This window comes from Mus musculus, chromosome 11 (genome assembly GCF_000001635.26).
Source record: "Mus musculus strain C57BL/6J chromosome 11, GRCm38.p6 C57BL/6J".
Taxonomy (NCBI): Eukaryota; Metazoa; Chordata; class Mammalia; order Rodentia; family Muridae; genus Mus; species Mus musculus.
Genome location: NC_000077.6, coordinates 106,961,894 through 106,974,088, shown reverse-complemented (window position 1 = coordinate 106,974,088; position 12,195 = coordinate 106,961,894). Strand labels below are relative to the sequence as shown.

General features: G+C 46.1%; 1 pseudogene; it reads right to left on the bottom strand.

The window, feature by feature from the left end:
- Positions 1 to 716: 716 nt before the first annotated feature.
- Gm8339 (predicted gene 8339) lies at positions 717 to 1,996 on the bottom strand (annotated as a pseudogene).

Genomic DNA, 12,195 nt, shown 5'->3' with positions numbered 1-12,195 from the left:
AAAATGATCAGGTAGCCCTGAAGCACACAGCCTGTCAGTAAGGAGTATCGTTCTCCTCACACAGACCCCGGGTGGGACGTTCAGACACTAGCCTGTTCCTTACTTTCCACCCTGGAGAGGTAAATACGGACACATGGTCAAAGATGAAGCGGAACTGTGACAGCTACACAACCTCCTTTAGACACACACACACACATACACACACGTCCCTAGGCCACAGCAAGGCCCCTCCTACAAAGTCAGTGTGGTGTGTTTCTCAAAGGGAGAAGAGAGGCGACATTTGAATAAAAACGCAAAGCTAAAGAAAAAGACCAGATGATCCAACTATTATGCCTGTTTCGTGAAGAAATCAGGAATCCTCAGGATTGCAGATCTTCAGCCCAGTGCACGATATGACACCAGTGCCTTTTGGTAGAAGCCATGACCTCCCTACAGTCAAGTTCACACAAGCATCCCAGAGTGTCTGATTAGTGCAGACAACCAATAATGAGGTCACGTGGTAAACTGTTACCCCAAAAAATGAAGTGCAAAATCAATTTCTATGACTCAGGAGCCAAAGCTTTGGTATAGGCTGGACGTTGTTTTGGTGACACCTAAAGCTAAGATTCTCTACTCTAGGGTTTTTCCCCAAAACAAAACTCCTGGTCCACAAAGCTCAACAACTATATAATTAAGAAACTGTACAAAGAGAAGAAGCCACCACCCCCTTTCCAAGAGCTGTTTCCCATACAGAAGTTCTGAAGGCGCCCACCATGGCCACACACTTTGACCAAACTCACGTGCTGGGATTGGTGAGACTGTTTCTACTGTGTGAAGTTCAAGAAAACATGAAGTGACAGTTCTCATATTGCAAAATAAGCTGGGCAGCAACAGAGGAAAGACTTAAGACAAGAAGAGGTGCTGGAAAAACCCCCGCTGTCAGACACCATTTCCTCTTCCTCTTCCTCCTCCTCCTTCTCCTCATCTTCCTTCCTGTCATGTTCAGAGGTGTCTGAGGACTCATGAAACAAGATATATTCTCGGCTACTGAGCTCAAATGTAAGTACGTCTTTTTCTTTCAATTCATAGTATCTCTATGGCTCAATATGCTTGTTGTTCAAGAATGTTCCGTTGCCTGAGCCGAGGCCAGTGATTTGGGTCTTCACCCCAAAGGGTGGACTCCACAAGCCGGTACTGGAAGACTGCATGTTGCTTTGAGCAAGAAGGATGGTCGATGGGAATGTTTGCAATGTGTCGATGTCTACCCAGAAGATACGCATTCTGCCGATGGCTGTACATGACTGGAAATACCTGATCATTTAAAGGGGTAGAGATGCCACCGGTTTTGGGGGGGGGGGGATCTGGGCTTCTGGGAGCTCACTGTATTTAATTAATAACCATATCCTGGAAGATATTAGTGTCGCCAACAAGTGCCCCCAGAAAGTTCAAAGCTTGGTTTTTCTTTACCGGGCACCTCTTTGCTTCTGTTCCCAGCAGGGCGAGGGATCACCTCCTGAGCCTCACCACCAGCGCTTTCATTCTGGGGCGGTGCTCCTGGCACCTGGCATTATGAAAGTCCCTCTCTTCTTCCTGGGCCTGCAGGTTCTGGCTGTCTCTATCCTGACCCTGCCCACCGACAGGCCTCTCATCAGAGCTCCTCCTTTGGTGGGAATGGTCCCAGTGCCGGTCTCACTCACTGTTCGGACCTCTCCTGTGCTCCTGTTCTGATGGCTCCCGGTGCTGCTGATCCTTGCTGCTGATCTTCTCGTCCTCTCCGTGGATGGTCCTCACGTTCCTGCTTCACTGTGACTACGGAGTAGTGGGGACTCTGGCTTTTCTTAGCCCGAGGAGACTTGCTTCTTCTCCCGAAGTACTTGCTTTTCGTTTTGGCTGGGAACAGGCTCACTCCCAGGGCTTGGCTTGGACCAGCTCAGAGGTGGGCAGGGACAGGGACAGGGACAGGCTAGCGGCTGGTGCACGACCAGTTCGGGGCTCAGAGGCTCCTGCTTCACTACCATAGTCGCCTGACCTCTTGTGACCCAGAAAAAAGTTCTATGTCTTAATCTGCAGGCAGCCAGAAGCAGACTGAGCCACACTGGGTGTAGCTTGAGCATATAAGACATCAAATCCCGCTCCCATAGTGACACACTTCCTCCAATAAGGCCATACCTCCTAACAGTGTCATTTATGGGACTGTGGGGGGTCTTTTTTTTTTTAATCTAGGTTTTGCAAACATGAGGAAGAAAATGATGTCTATGGCCTATAGAATGTCAAAAAAAAATGGAGTGTCAAAAAGTGCCTATATGTGGTCATCTTAACATTTCTCCACAATCTTTAGTGTTTGTGATACATGTTTGTGAGTGATGTGTGTGTGTGTGTGCAACGTGATGTGAACATGGAGGTCAAAGGACAATTTTTGGGCCTTTTTGGGTCTGTGGGAACCATTTCATTCAAACTACCACACTCACACATGCCTTTTTTTTTTTTTAATGCAAAAGCAAGAGGTTTATTTTTCACCTTTTTTTTTTTTAATATAGATTCTGCATGTGTCAGGAAAAAAAATGTCTTTCTGAATCGGGATTATTTTGCTTAACATAGTAGACTCTAGTTCCATTTCCCCTTCCCCTCCCCCCTCCCCTCCCTCTCTCCCTCTGGCTCTGGCTGGCCTCAGTTTATAATGTAGCCGATGTGACCTTGAACCCCAGATCCCCCTGCCTCCACAAGTGCTGGATTATAGGTGAGTGCTTCAGGATAGCTCCCCACAATGTGTAAACTGCACCTCAGACTCTACCTAGGTCCCCAGTGTCCTCCTTCCCCATCCCAGTATCTGAGTCAGGACATGGTCACTGTTTTGTGGAGTGCTTAGATCTCCTCAGCCTGTGAGTCAGCGATACTGTTCTGTTCTGGTATCCTCTCATGATGAGACCAGAGAGATAGATTCTTGGGCAGAAAAACTGAGAGGACCCCCCTCCTCCTCACTGTACAGTCGCGTCTACTAGCTGTGCTTGAGGGCAGGACTCTTGGGATTTCAAAGCCAGCTGAAGGTCACAGCAAAGGGAAGAGTTAGATTTGAACCTGGACCTCTCTGAGCTCTGCACCAATTTCTTCAACTGGGGACAGATAACCTGCCAGGGAGGGATGCGCCGAAAGGTCCCCACTGTTGGATAGGACGATGAAAGGTGGGAACTTGTATTTTATTTTATTTTTGAGACAGGGTTTCTCTGTGTAGCCCTGGCTATTCTGGAACTCACTCTGTAGACCAGGCTGGCCTCGACCTCACTGAGATCCACCTGCCTTTTCCTCCTGAGTGCTGGGATTAAAGGCGTGCACCACCACTGGGTGAAAGGCAGGGACTTTTTAGACTCTATATTAGTGCTAAAAAGGGTGCTACCTAAGCCTGGTCTTCAATTCTTTGAGTCTGGCACACGCAACAATGAGGCGTCTCCTTAAATAGTCCTGGAAGGACTGTTTTTCCCCATTAGGGGTTGTCTGGTCTCCATGCCTCTAGCTCCAGCACCAGGGTCAGATAATTCAACCAGAGATACATTTTCCCTGAGTTCTGGACGCCATGTCACCAACCCAGCCAGTGACCCCCCACTCTTTGGACATCACTGGATAAGATTGCTCCAATGGATGCATCCAGATGGAGTTGGCTCGTGGCTGCTGGAGAACTGGGTCTTGGTCACTTGCTGTGGACGGCTCTGCCCAGCAGGTAAGAGCCAAACGCACTGTTCCACATGTGAAACTCTGGGCCATCCTGCAGTTTCAGAGCTGACATTCCAAGCCTTGTCCTCTGAGTGGCGTTCATCCGGCATGTGTGTCTCATTTGACCCTCACTTAATTCAAAGAATTTAAAAAAATTAATTCACAACATGAAAGAAGATCAAGGGCTCCTCATAAAGAGTCTGGATTTTGGCTTCTCTGGAAAAATCAGATGTAGCAATAAGTGTCCCACTCTCCCACAGCCAGAGCTGAACAGTGGCTGTCCCCTTAGCTATGACATACGTACTTATTCTGCTCCGGTCTGCGCTGCACCCTAATGAATTATCCCCAGTTTCTCAATGTTATCTTGTGCCTGGCATTTGAAAGTGTTCACATCCACAACTCGATATATATTTATTCACTGGATAAACATGAAGCCTCTTTTCTTGCCAAGTTCTTCTCTAGGCTTCAGATCAACTCCACATTAATCTAGCATCTACAGTTGACCCGAGACCTATACGTGAAGGCCATGGGAAAGCAGGGTCTGCTAATATGAGCGCGTTGAAGAATGGTCCCAAGCTCTGTCTCCAGTATTTTAAGAGGGACATCTGACCCTGACTGAGTTACTGGTCTGTCATTTTCTCTTCAAGACCTTGTCTCTCGGGCTGGAGAGATGGCTCAGTGTTTAAGAGTACTGACTGCTCTTCCAGAGGTCCTGAGTTCAAATCCCAGCAACCACATGGTGGCTCACAACCATCTGTAATGGGGATCCGATGCCCTCTTCTGGCATGTCTGAAGACAGCGACAGTTTACTCACATACATGAAATAAACAAATAAATCTTAAAACAACAAACACAAAACAAAACAGAAGACCTCGTCTCTTCTCTAACTTTTTTTCTGTCCTGAAGGTCAGCTTGGGACCTTGTGTATAGTGGGCAAACACCCTACCACCAAGTTACATCCCCAGTTCTCCTTGCTACTTTTATTTATTATTTTAAGTTCTATGCATGTGTGTGCACATTAATGCAAGTGCCCATGGAGACCAGAGGCAAAGGATGTCCCTGGAGCTGGGATTATGCGTAGTTGTGAGCCAACCAACGTGTGTACTGGGGACTGAGCAGTGCAGATGCTGAGCCATCTCTCCAGTCCCCAATCCCTTTATCTTTTTTTAAAATCCTGTTTGTTTGTTTGTTTGTTTGTTTGTTTTTTGAGACAAGGTCTTACTATGTAGTCTTACCTGGTCTTGAACTCACTATCTTGATCCCATTTTTTGAGATAGGGTCTCCTGTCATCCCGAGTAGGTGTTCTATAGACAAAGATGACCTTGAATGCCTCATCCTCCTGCTTCTAAGTGCTGGCATTGTGGGTGTGCAACACCATGGCTGTTAATGTACCACCTCTTCCAAGAGCAGATCTTTGTGTTTATCTTGAACTCTGGGCAGCGTGTGGGTCAGGACATGGTAGAAGGACAAGTGGAGGAGGCTCGGCTGTGATGTGAGATGACATCAGGGCCTCTGGTGATCTCTCGAAGGAAGCATGGGGCTTCCCTTCTTTGATGGTGTTTGTTGGTGGCTGAGGTAGAAGGGGAGGTGAAAAAGGGCCAAAATCTTGGGGTCAGAAGGACTTGAAGTTCTGACTTTACCGCTAACCAGCTTACTCATCTCTGTTTGTCATAGCCTCTGAGCATTTCTTTACCTGTAAAATGGGGACAGAATTTTGTGTTCATAAGACAACTGTCCGTATCATGTGTGATATGTATGTTGCTTTCTGTCACAGGCAGGGTGGTGGTGCATGCCTCCCAGCACTTGGGAGGCAGAAGTGGTGGGGATGTCTGTGAGTTCAAGGCCAGCCTGGTCTGCAGAGAGAGTTCCAGGACAGCCAGAGCCACACAGAGAAACTCTGTCTCAAAAAAAAAAAAAAAAAAACCCAGAAGAAGGGGGAGGAGGAGGAGGAGGAGGAGGAGGAGGAGGAGGAGGAGAAGGAAGAAGGAAGAAGGAAGAAGGAAGAAGAAGAAGAAGAAGAAGAAGAAGAAGAAGAAGAAGAAGAAGAAGAAGAAAAAGAAGAAAACAAAAGGAAACCATTCAGCTGTTTTCTAGGAGAGCTGTTTCACTGGATATAGTAGTGCTTGCTTGAAATGACAAGCTTGGGCCAGCCTAGGCTACAGGAGACCCCAACTTAAAAACCAAGGCAGGGATAGAGAATGGCTGCTCCATTTTACGTTTCCAGCTCTTGCCTTTGTTGTTTGTTTGTTTGTTTGTTTGTTTTGATCATACTGGCTGGTTAACTTAAAATGGAGTGTCATCCCAAATATTGAAGTTGAAGGGGCTTCCCCTGCTTGTCACACACATGTTTGCTATTAACTTTCACATGTAGAAGCCAAGTACTCGTCTGTTGGTTTGGAGATCTGAACTAAACCTGGCTGCCTCTGGTTTTTCAGGTTGGCATCGGGTCCTGCCAGGCCTTTGAATCAGCTGGGTGCAGGGAAGGGTCACCAGGAAACTCAGGCTGCTTGGACCCGACAGGAAGCGTGGGATGAAGCTGACTCTGGCTCCCGGTCAGCCAGGCTGGGGCCTGAGGCTTCCAGGCTGGCTCAGTGTGCTCTGTCCGCCAGGAAACGGCCCGAGCTCCTTAGTCACTCCACCCCTCCAACACAAATTCATAAGCGAGATAGCTCCAAGCTCCTTCCTGTGAGAAATAGCATCAGAAAGCCTGGAGTAAGCTTATTTGCAGAGTAACGGTGACTGTGTGTCCTGGTTCCCTCAGTTGTGTTGGTGGCTTTAGGGTAGAAAACTACTGTAGTTTCTTTTTCCTTTTCTCTCTTCTTTCTTTTTCTTTGAAGGTTCATCTATGTGTATGCATGTTTGCTCGTGTATTTGAATGTATACTGCATTGGACTGTCTGGAACTGGCGTTCCAGATGGTCTTGAGCTGTCATGTGGATGCTGGGTATTGAACCCTGGTCCTCTGCAGGATCGGAGTGCTCTTAACTGCTGAGCTATCTCTCCAGCTCCTCCTGTGGGTTTTCTACTGATGCTTGGATGCTTGCTGTTGTGACAGCCTTCTCACCCTTCCCCACACAGGTGACATGTGTGCAACTGTTCTTTTCCATTTGTTTATTTTTGATGGTGTTGGGATTGGGTCTTAGGCCTCATATACAGTATTGATGCTAATGCACTATCATGGGGCTACAGAATTCTGAGTCTGCAGAACTGATTTTTGTTTGACCTTGCCTTTGGCTTCATTATTGGTGTTGATTTGTTAAGACAGAATCTTGTTCTAGTTCCCTGACTGACTTGCAATCTTCTTGCTTCTGAGACCTGGAATTATGAAGCAGTGTAGCTTCCTTTATTTATTAAAATATTATAGTTTGAGGTTGGAGAGCCATGGTGGAAGGAATCTGACATCAACTTCTAGTCTATACACACACACACACACACACACACACACACACACACACACACACTCTTACACTCCCCTGACACAGAATAATACTCATTATGACACAGGATAACATGTATTACATACATACACATGAAAAAAAATAACAAGGGCCCCAAACATCCCTGCAGCATCCGTGACCTCATCTCTAACTCATGACAACAGTCACGGCATAGGCAAGAAAGGATCCTGATGCTCCTGGCACAGTGCATGTCTCCTTTTGTTTTGTTTTGTTTTTTTTTTTTTTTCTTCCAAGACAGGATCTCACTCTATAGCTCTAGTTATCCTGGAACTCACTATGTAGACCAGGCTGACTTTGAACTCACAAAGATTCACTTGCCTCTGCCTCTCAAGTGCTGGGATTAAAGACTTGTACCACTATACCAGACGTTCTCAAAGCCTTAGTAAGACAATATATCCTCTAGGCCTGGGGGAGTTGGGGGCAGGAGAAAGGCCAGGAGAGATGGTTTTGATTGGCTGAGAGGTCATATGTGAGTGATCCATTTAAGCATTCCTGTTTCTTTGAGCTCGCAAAGGCCTCCCTCTGTACGTAATATCCCAGAGATTTTCAGCATCTCAACCTGAACATGCTAGCAGGATATCCCGGGAAGCCATTTTACTGTTATCATTTTAATACTGTCCTAGGATTTCTGAGATCAATCTTTGTCAAGTATTTTATTGTTTTATTCCCAGATGAATTCACTTGTCACATGTTCATTAGGAATGCTTCGGGGTTATCACATGTTTGGACCTTGAAATTCTATAGACCTGAGGTCAGAGAGGTGATCCAGTGGTTAAGAGCAAATATCACTCTTGCAGAGGACCTGAGTTTAGTTCCTGGTATCCAGATCAGCACTTGCAACTCCAGATCCAGAGGGGCTGGCGCCATCTTCAGGCCTCCGAGGGTACCTGCACTCAGGTGCACATACCCACAGACAGACATACAGACACACACACACATCCACAGTGACACACATACACATAATAAAACAATCTACACGACTATGCTTATCTCTCTTTATATATAAATACACTATCTAAATTTTTTGTTCTTATATTTTAGCTAGCCAAAGAAGGGCTTCCCAATTCCTAATTAGTTTTGAGGAAAATGTCATGACAACCATTTTGTTTTATTTTTAAAAAGCCTATTTGTGTTCTAATTTTCTTGGCCTTGATAGTATTCTTCCACCCAATCTTTTTTCCCTTTCTTTTTTCTTTTCTCCGCTTTTCTTTTTTCTGTCTGTCTGTCTGTTTATCTCACTTTCTCTGTGTCTCTCTCTTTTTTTTTTTGATTTTTTGAGACAGGGTTTCTTTGTGTAGTCTTAGCTGTCCTGGAACTCTGTCTGTAGACCAGGCTGGCTTTGAACTCAGAGACCTACCTGCCTCTTGGGCTGGAGAGATGGCTCAGCTTGATTGCTCTTCCAGAGTTCTAATCCCAGAAACCACATAGTGGCTCACAACCATCTGTAATGAGATCTGATGCCCTCTTGTGGTGTGTCTGAATACAGCTACAATGTGTATGTATATATATATATATATATGTATATATATATATATATATACTAAATAAATAAATCTTAAAAAAGATAAAATCTCATGTAGCTCAGGCTGGCCTCAGATTCCCCATTTAACCAAGGATAGCCTTGAACGTTTGATCTTCCAGGCTCACTTTCAAAGTGTTGGGATAACAGGTGTGTACCATCAAACCTGGCCATAGTCCCGCTTTTTTCCAACCTCTAGGTCAACTGGTCAGTTTTATAAGGCAGGGACACCAGTCTTGGGTGCATCACAGCACAGAGAGAAATTTCTGTTAGAACATGATGTGCTGGGGAAGAGAGTCAAGCTGCTGTAGTTGGAAATGGCAGTTTAGAGTCACCCACTGCCTGAAAAGCCACCTGGTCACCTTCTCTGGCTCACTTACAATCCAATTGTCTCTAGTTGTGGCTATCATCATTGTACTCCAGCTTGTAAAATTCAAGGGGAAAGAATGTGTTCACTTCTGGGCCATGCGCTTAAAAGATAGTGCCCCCCCCTCCCCCCGCTTTCATCTCCTTCCTTCTGGCTGAAATGGACCCTACAGGCCTGACCCATGTGAGCCATACCTTTGGGATGGATGAGCAACAAAGTAAAAAGAGACTGCATTGCCTGTAACCAAGGACTGGTGACAGAGAGAACTATAGCCTACTTTCGTTTAAGCCAGTTTTGTTTTGTTCATTTACCAGTCAAAACCATTCCCTATTCAACAACTCATTTCGCCACAGATTGATTTAGCTTTCTCTCTTCTTCTTTTTTTTTTCTCTCACCCCATCCCCACCCCCTCACTATGTAGCCCTGGCTGTCCTGGAAGTCATTCTGTAAACCAGGTTAGCCTGGGATTCAACTGTCTCTGCTTCTCAAGGGCTAGGATTAATGGCATGTACCACCACTAACCTGCTTAGCTTGCTTGCTCATTCTCTCTCTCTTTCTCTCTTTTTTAAAAAATATTTTATTTTTAGTTCATGTGCATTGGTATTTTGCCTGCACACATGTATTTGTGAGGGTGTTGGACCTCTGGAACTGGAGTTACAGACAGTTGTGAGCTGCCATGTGGGGTGCTGGGAATCGAACAAGGGTCCTCTAGGAGAGCAGCCAGTGCTCTTAACCAGTGAGCCATCTCTCCAGTTCTCAGCTTTATTTCTTAAAACATTATTATTTATTTTAAAAAATGTTTTATTTGTTTTATGTGCATTGGTGCTTAGCCGCTTGTATGTCTGTGTGACACTGTTGGACCCTCTGGAAATGGAGTTACAGAATGTCATGAGTTGCCATATGGATACTGGGAATTGAACCTGGGTCCTTTGGAAGATTAACCAGTGCTCATAACTACTGAGTCATCTCTCCAATAACTATTATTTTATGTTTATGGGTGTTTTTTAAAAAAAGGTTTATTTATTATTATATGTAAGTACACTGTAGCTGTCTTCAGACACACCAGAAGAGGGAGTCAGATCTTGTTACGGATGGTTGTGAGCCACCATGTGGTTGCTGGGATTTGAACTCTGGACCTTCGGAAGAACAGTCGGGTGCTCTTACCCACTGAGCCACCTCACCAGCCCCTTATTGGTGTTTTTGTCTGCTTATATATCTGTTGTGCACCATGTGAGTGCCTGATGCCCATTGAGGCCAGAGAGGTCGTCAGGTCCCCTGGAAGTGCAGCTATAGATGGTTATGAGCCGCCACGTGGATACTGCAAATTGAAACTTTAGTCCTGGTACTGGGAAGGCAGAGGCAGGTGGATGGATCTCTGTGAGTTCAAGACCAGCCTGGGGGTGGGGGTGAGGGTGGGGCTGGAGAGATGGCTCAGCAGTTAAGAGCATTGACTGCTCTTCCAAAGGTCCTGAGTTCAATTCCCAGCAACCACATGGAGTCTCACAACCATCTGTAATGGGGTCTGATGCCCTCTTCTGGTGTGTCTGAAGGCAGCTACAGTGTACTCATATTTAAAAAAAAAAAAAAAAAAAAAAGACCAGTCGGGTCTACAGAGTGAGTTCCAGGACAGCCAGGGCTACACAGAGAGATCCCTTCTCTGTTTTTGTTTTGTTTTGTTTTGTTTTGTTTTGTTTTGTTGTTGTTGTTGTTGTTGTTTTTGTTTTTGTTTTTGTTTTTGTTTTTGTTTTTCAAGACAGGGTTTCTCTGTGTAGCCCTGGCTGTCCTGGAACTCACTCTGTAGACCAGGCTGGCCTGGAACTCAGAAATCCACCTGCCTCTGCCTCCCGAGTGCTGAGATTAAAGGCGTGTGCCACCATGCCCGGCACTTGGTTTTTCAAGAAGGGATTTCTCGAGCCGGGTGCACAGATATACATACTGGCAAAGCACCCATACACATAAAATATAAATATAATAAAATTAGACTTGGAAAAACAAACACTGATAAGGACAACAAGAAAATCCTTTGTCGGGTGGATCTGGCTGCCCTGGGTTCTGGTCCTGATTTACAAGGACTAGCTAGAGTGGGCTGTGTGCTTCCTTCACTGAGGGAGGTGATGAGCGCACAGTTAGCACCGTAACTACGTCTTCTTTTTTTTTTTTTTTTTAAAGATTTATTTATTTATTTATTTATTATATATACGTAAATACACTGTAGCTGACTTCAGACACCACAGAAGAAGCATCAGATCTCATTAAGGATGGTTGTGAGCCACCATGTGGTTGCTGGGATTTGAACTCAGGACCTTCAGAAGAGCAGTCAGTGCTCTTAACCACTGAGCCATCTCTCCAGCCCCGTAACTACGTCTTCTAAAAGGCCCTAACCAGGCCTTGCAAACAGGAGCTGGCATGCCATCGCCCCCTGCTCCCATGCCCCTCTGCCCCCTGCCCCTCCATCCGCTATTTCTTACAGCCACTTCTTTACTTTCACTTTCTACTCTGCTCGCCCTTTAAGCATGAATTGTGTGACTTTAAGTGTTTTTAATACCCAGCTGCCTTTGGAAGGCTACCATGTTCCTTGGTACACCGTCTCTCCCTCCTCTTCTCCCAAATCCTTCTTTGGCCTCCAGCCGTCCTCACCTTTTCTCTCCTTTGGGGCCAGTGGCTGCAGAGACATCTCTATATGTCAGACTTCTGTGACCTGCCAGGCTAGCCCTTCAGTGCGCGCCCCCCCAGGCCCCCCCTTACCCTCTCTCTTTTCCAGGATAATAGAGCTGGCACCCTGGGCCACTAAGCTAGTCAGGGCTAACCAGACCCTTGATAAATGGGGTCCTCAAGGAAAGCCACCAACTCTTCTCAATGTTTCCCTTGGATCTTATCCTCAGGATTTGCAGTACACACTTAGTATTTCCTTGGGGAATGTATAGAAAAAAAGGGGAGGGGAAACAGGAAAGGAAGCAGGAATTCAAATACCACTTATCCCACGAGGGAGGGAGCAGAGACCCAAGCTACCAGCCTCTCTTTGAGCAGCTGGGAGCCAGGCTTCCTGGGGTGGGGAGCTCAGGCCTCAATTCTCAGGTCTAGTTCCTCAGGCTTGGGCTCCACCCTGGCTGCGAAGGCCCCAGACCACCTCGCCCCACCCTGAGAACTCGACCTCTAGTTCAGCCACAT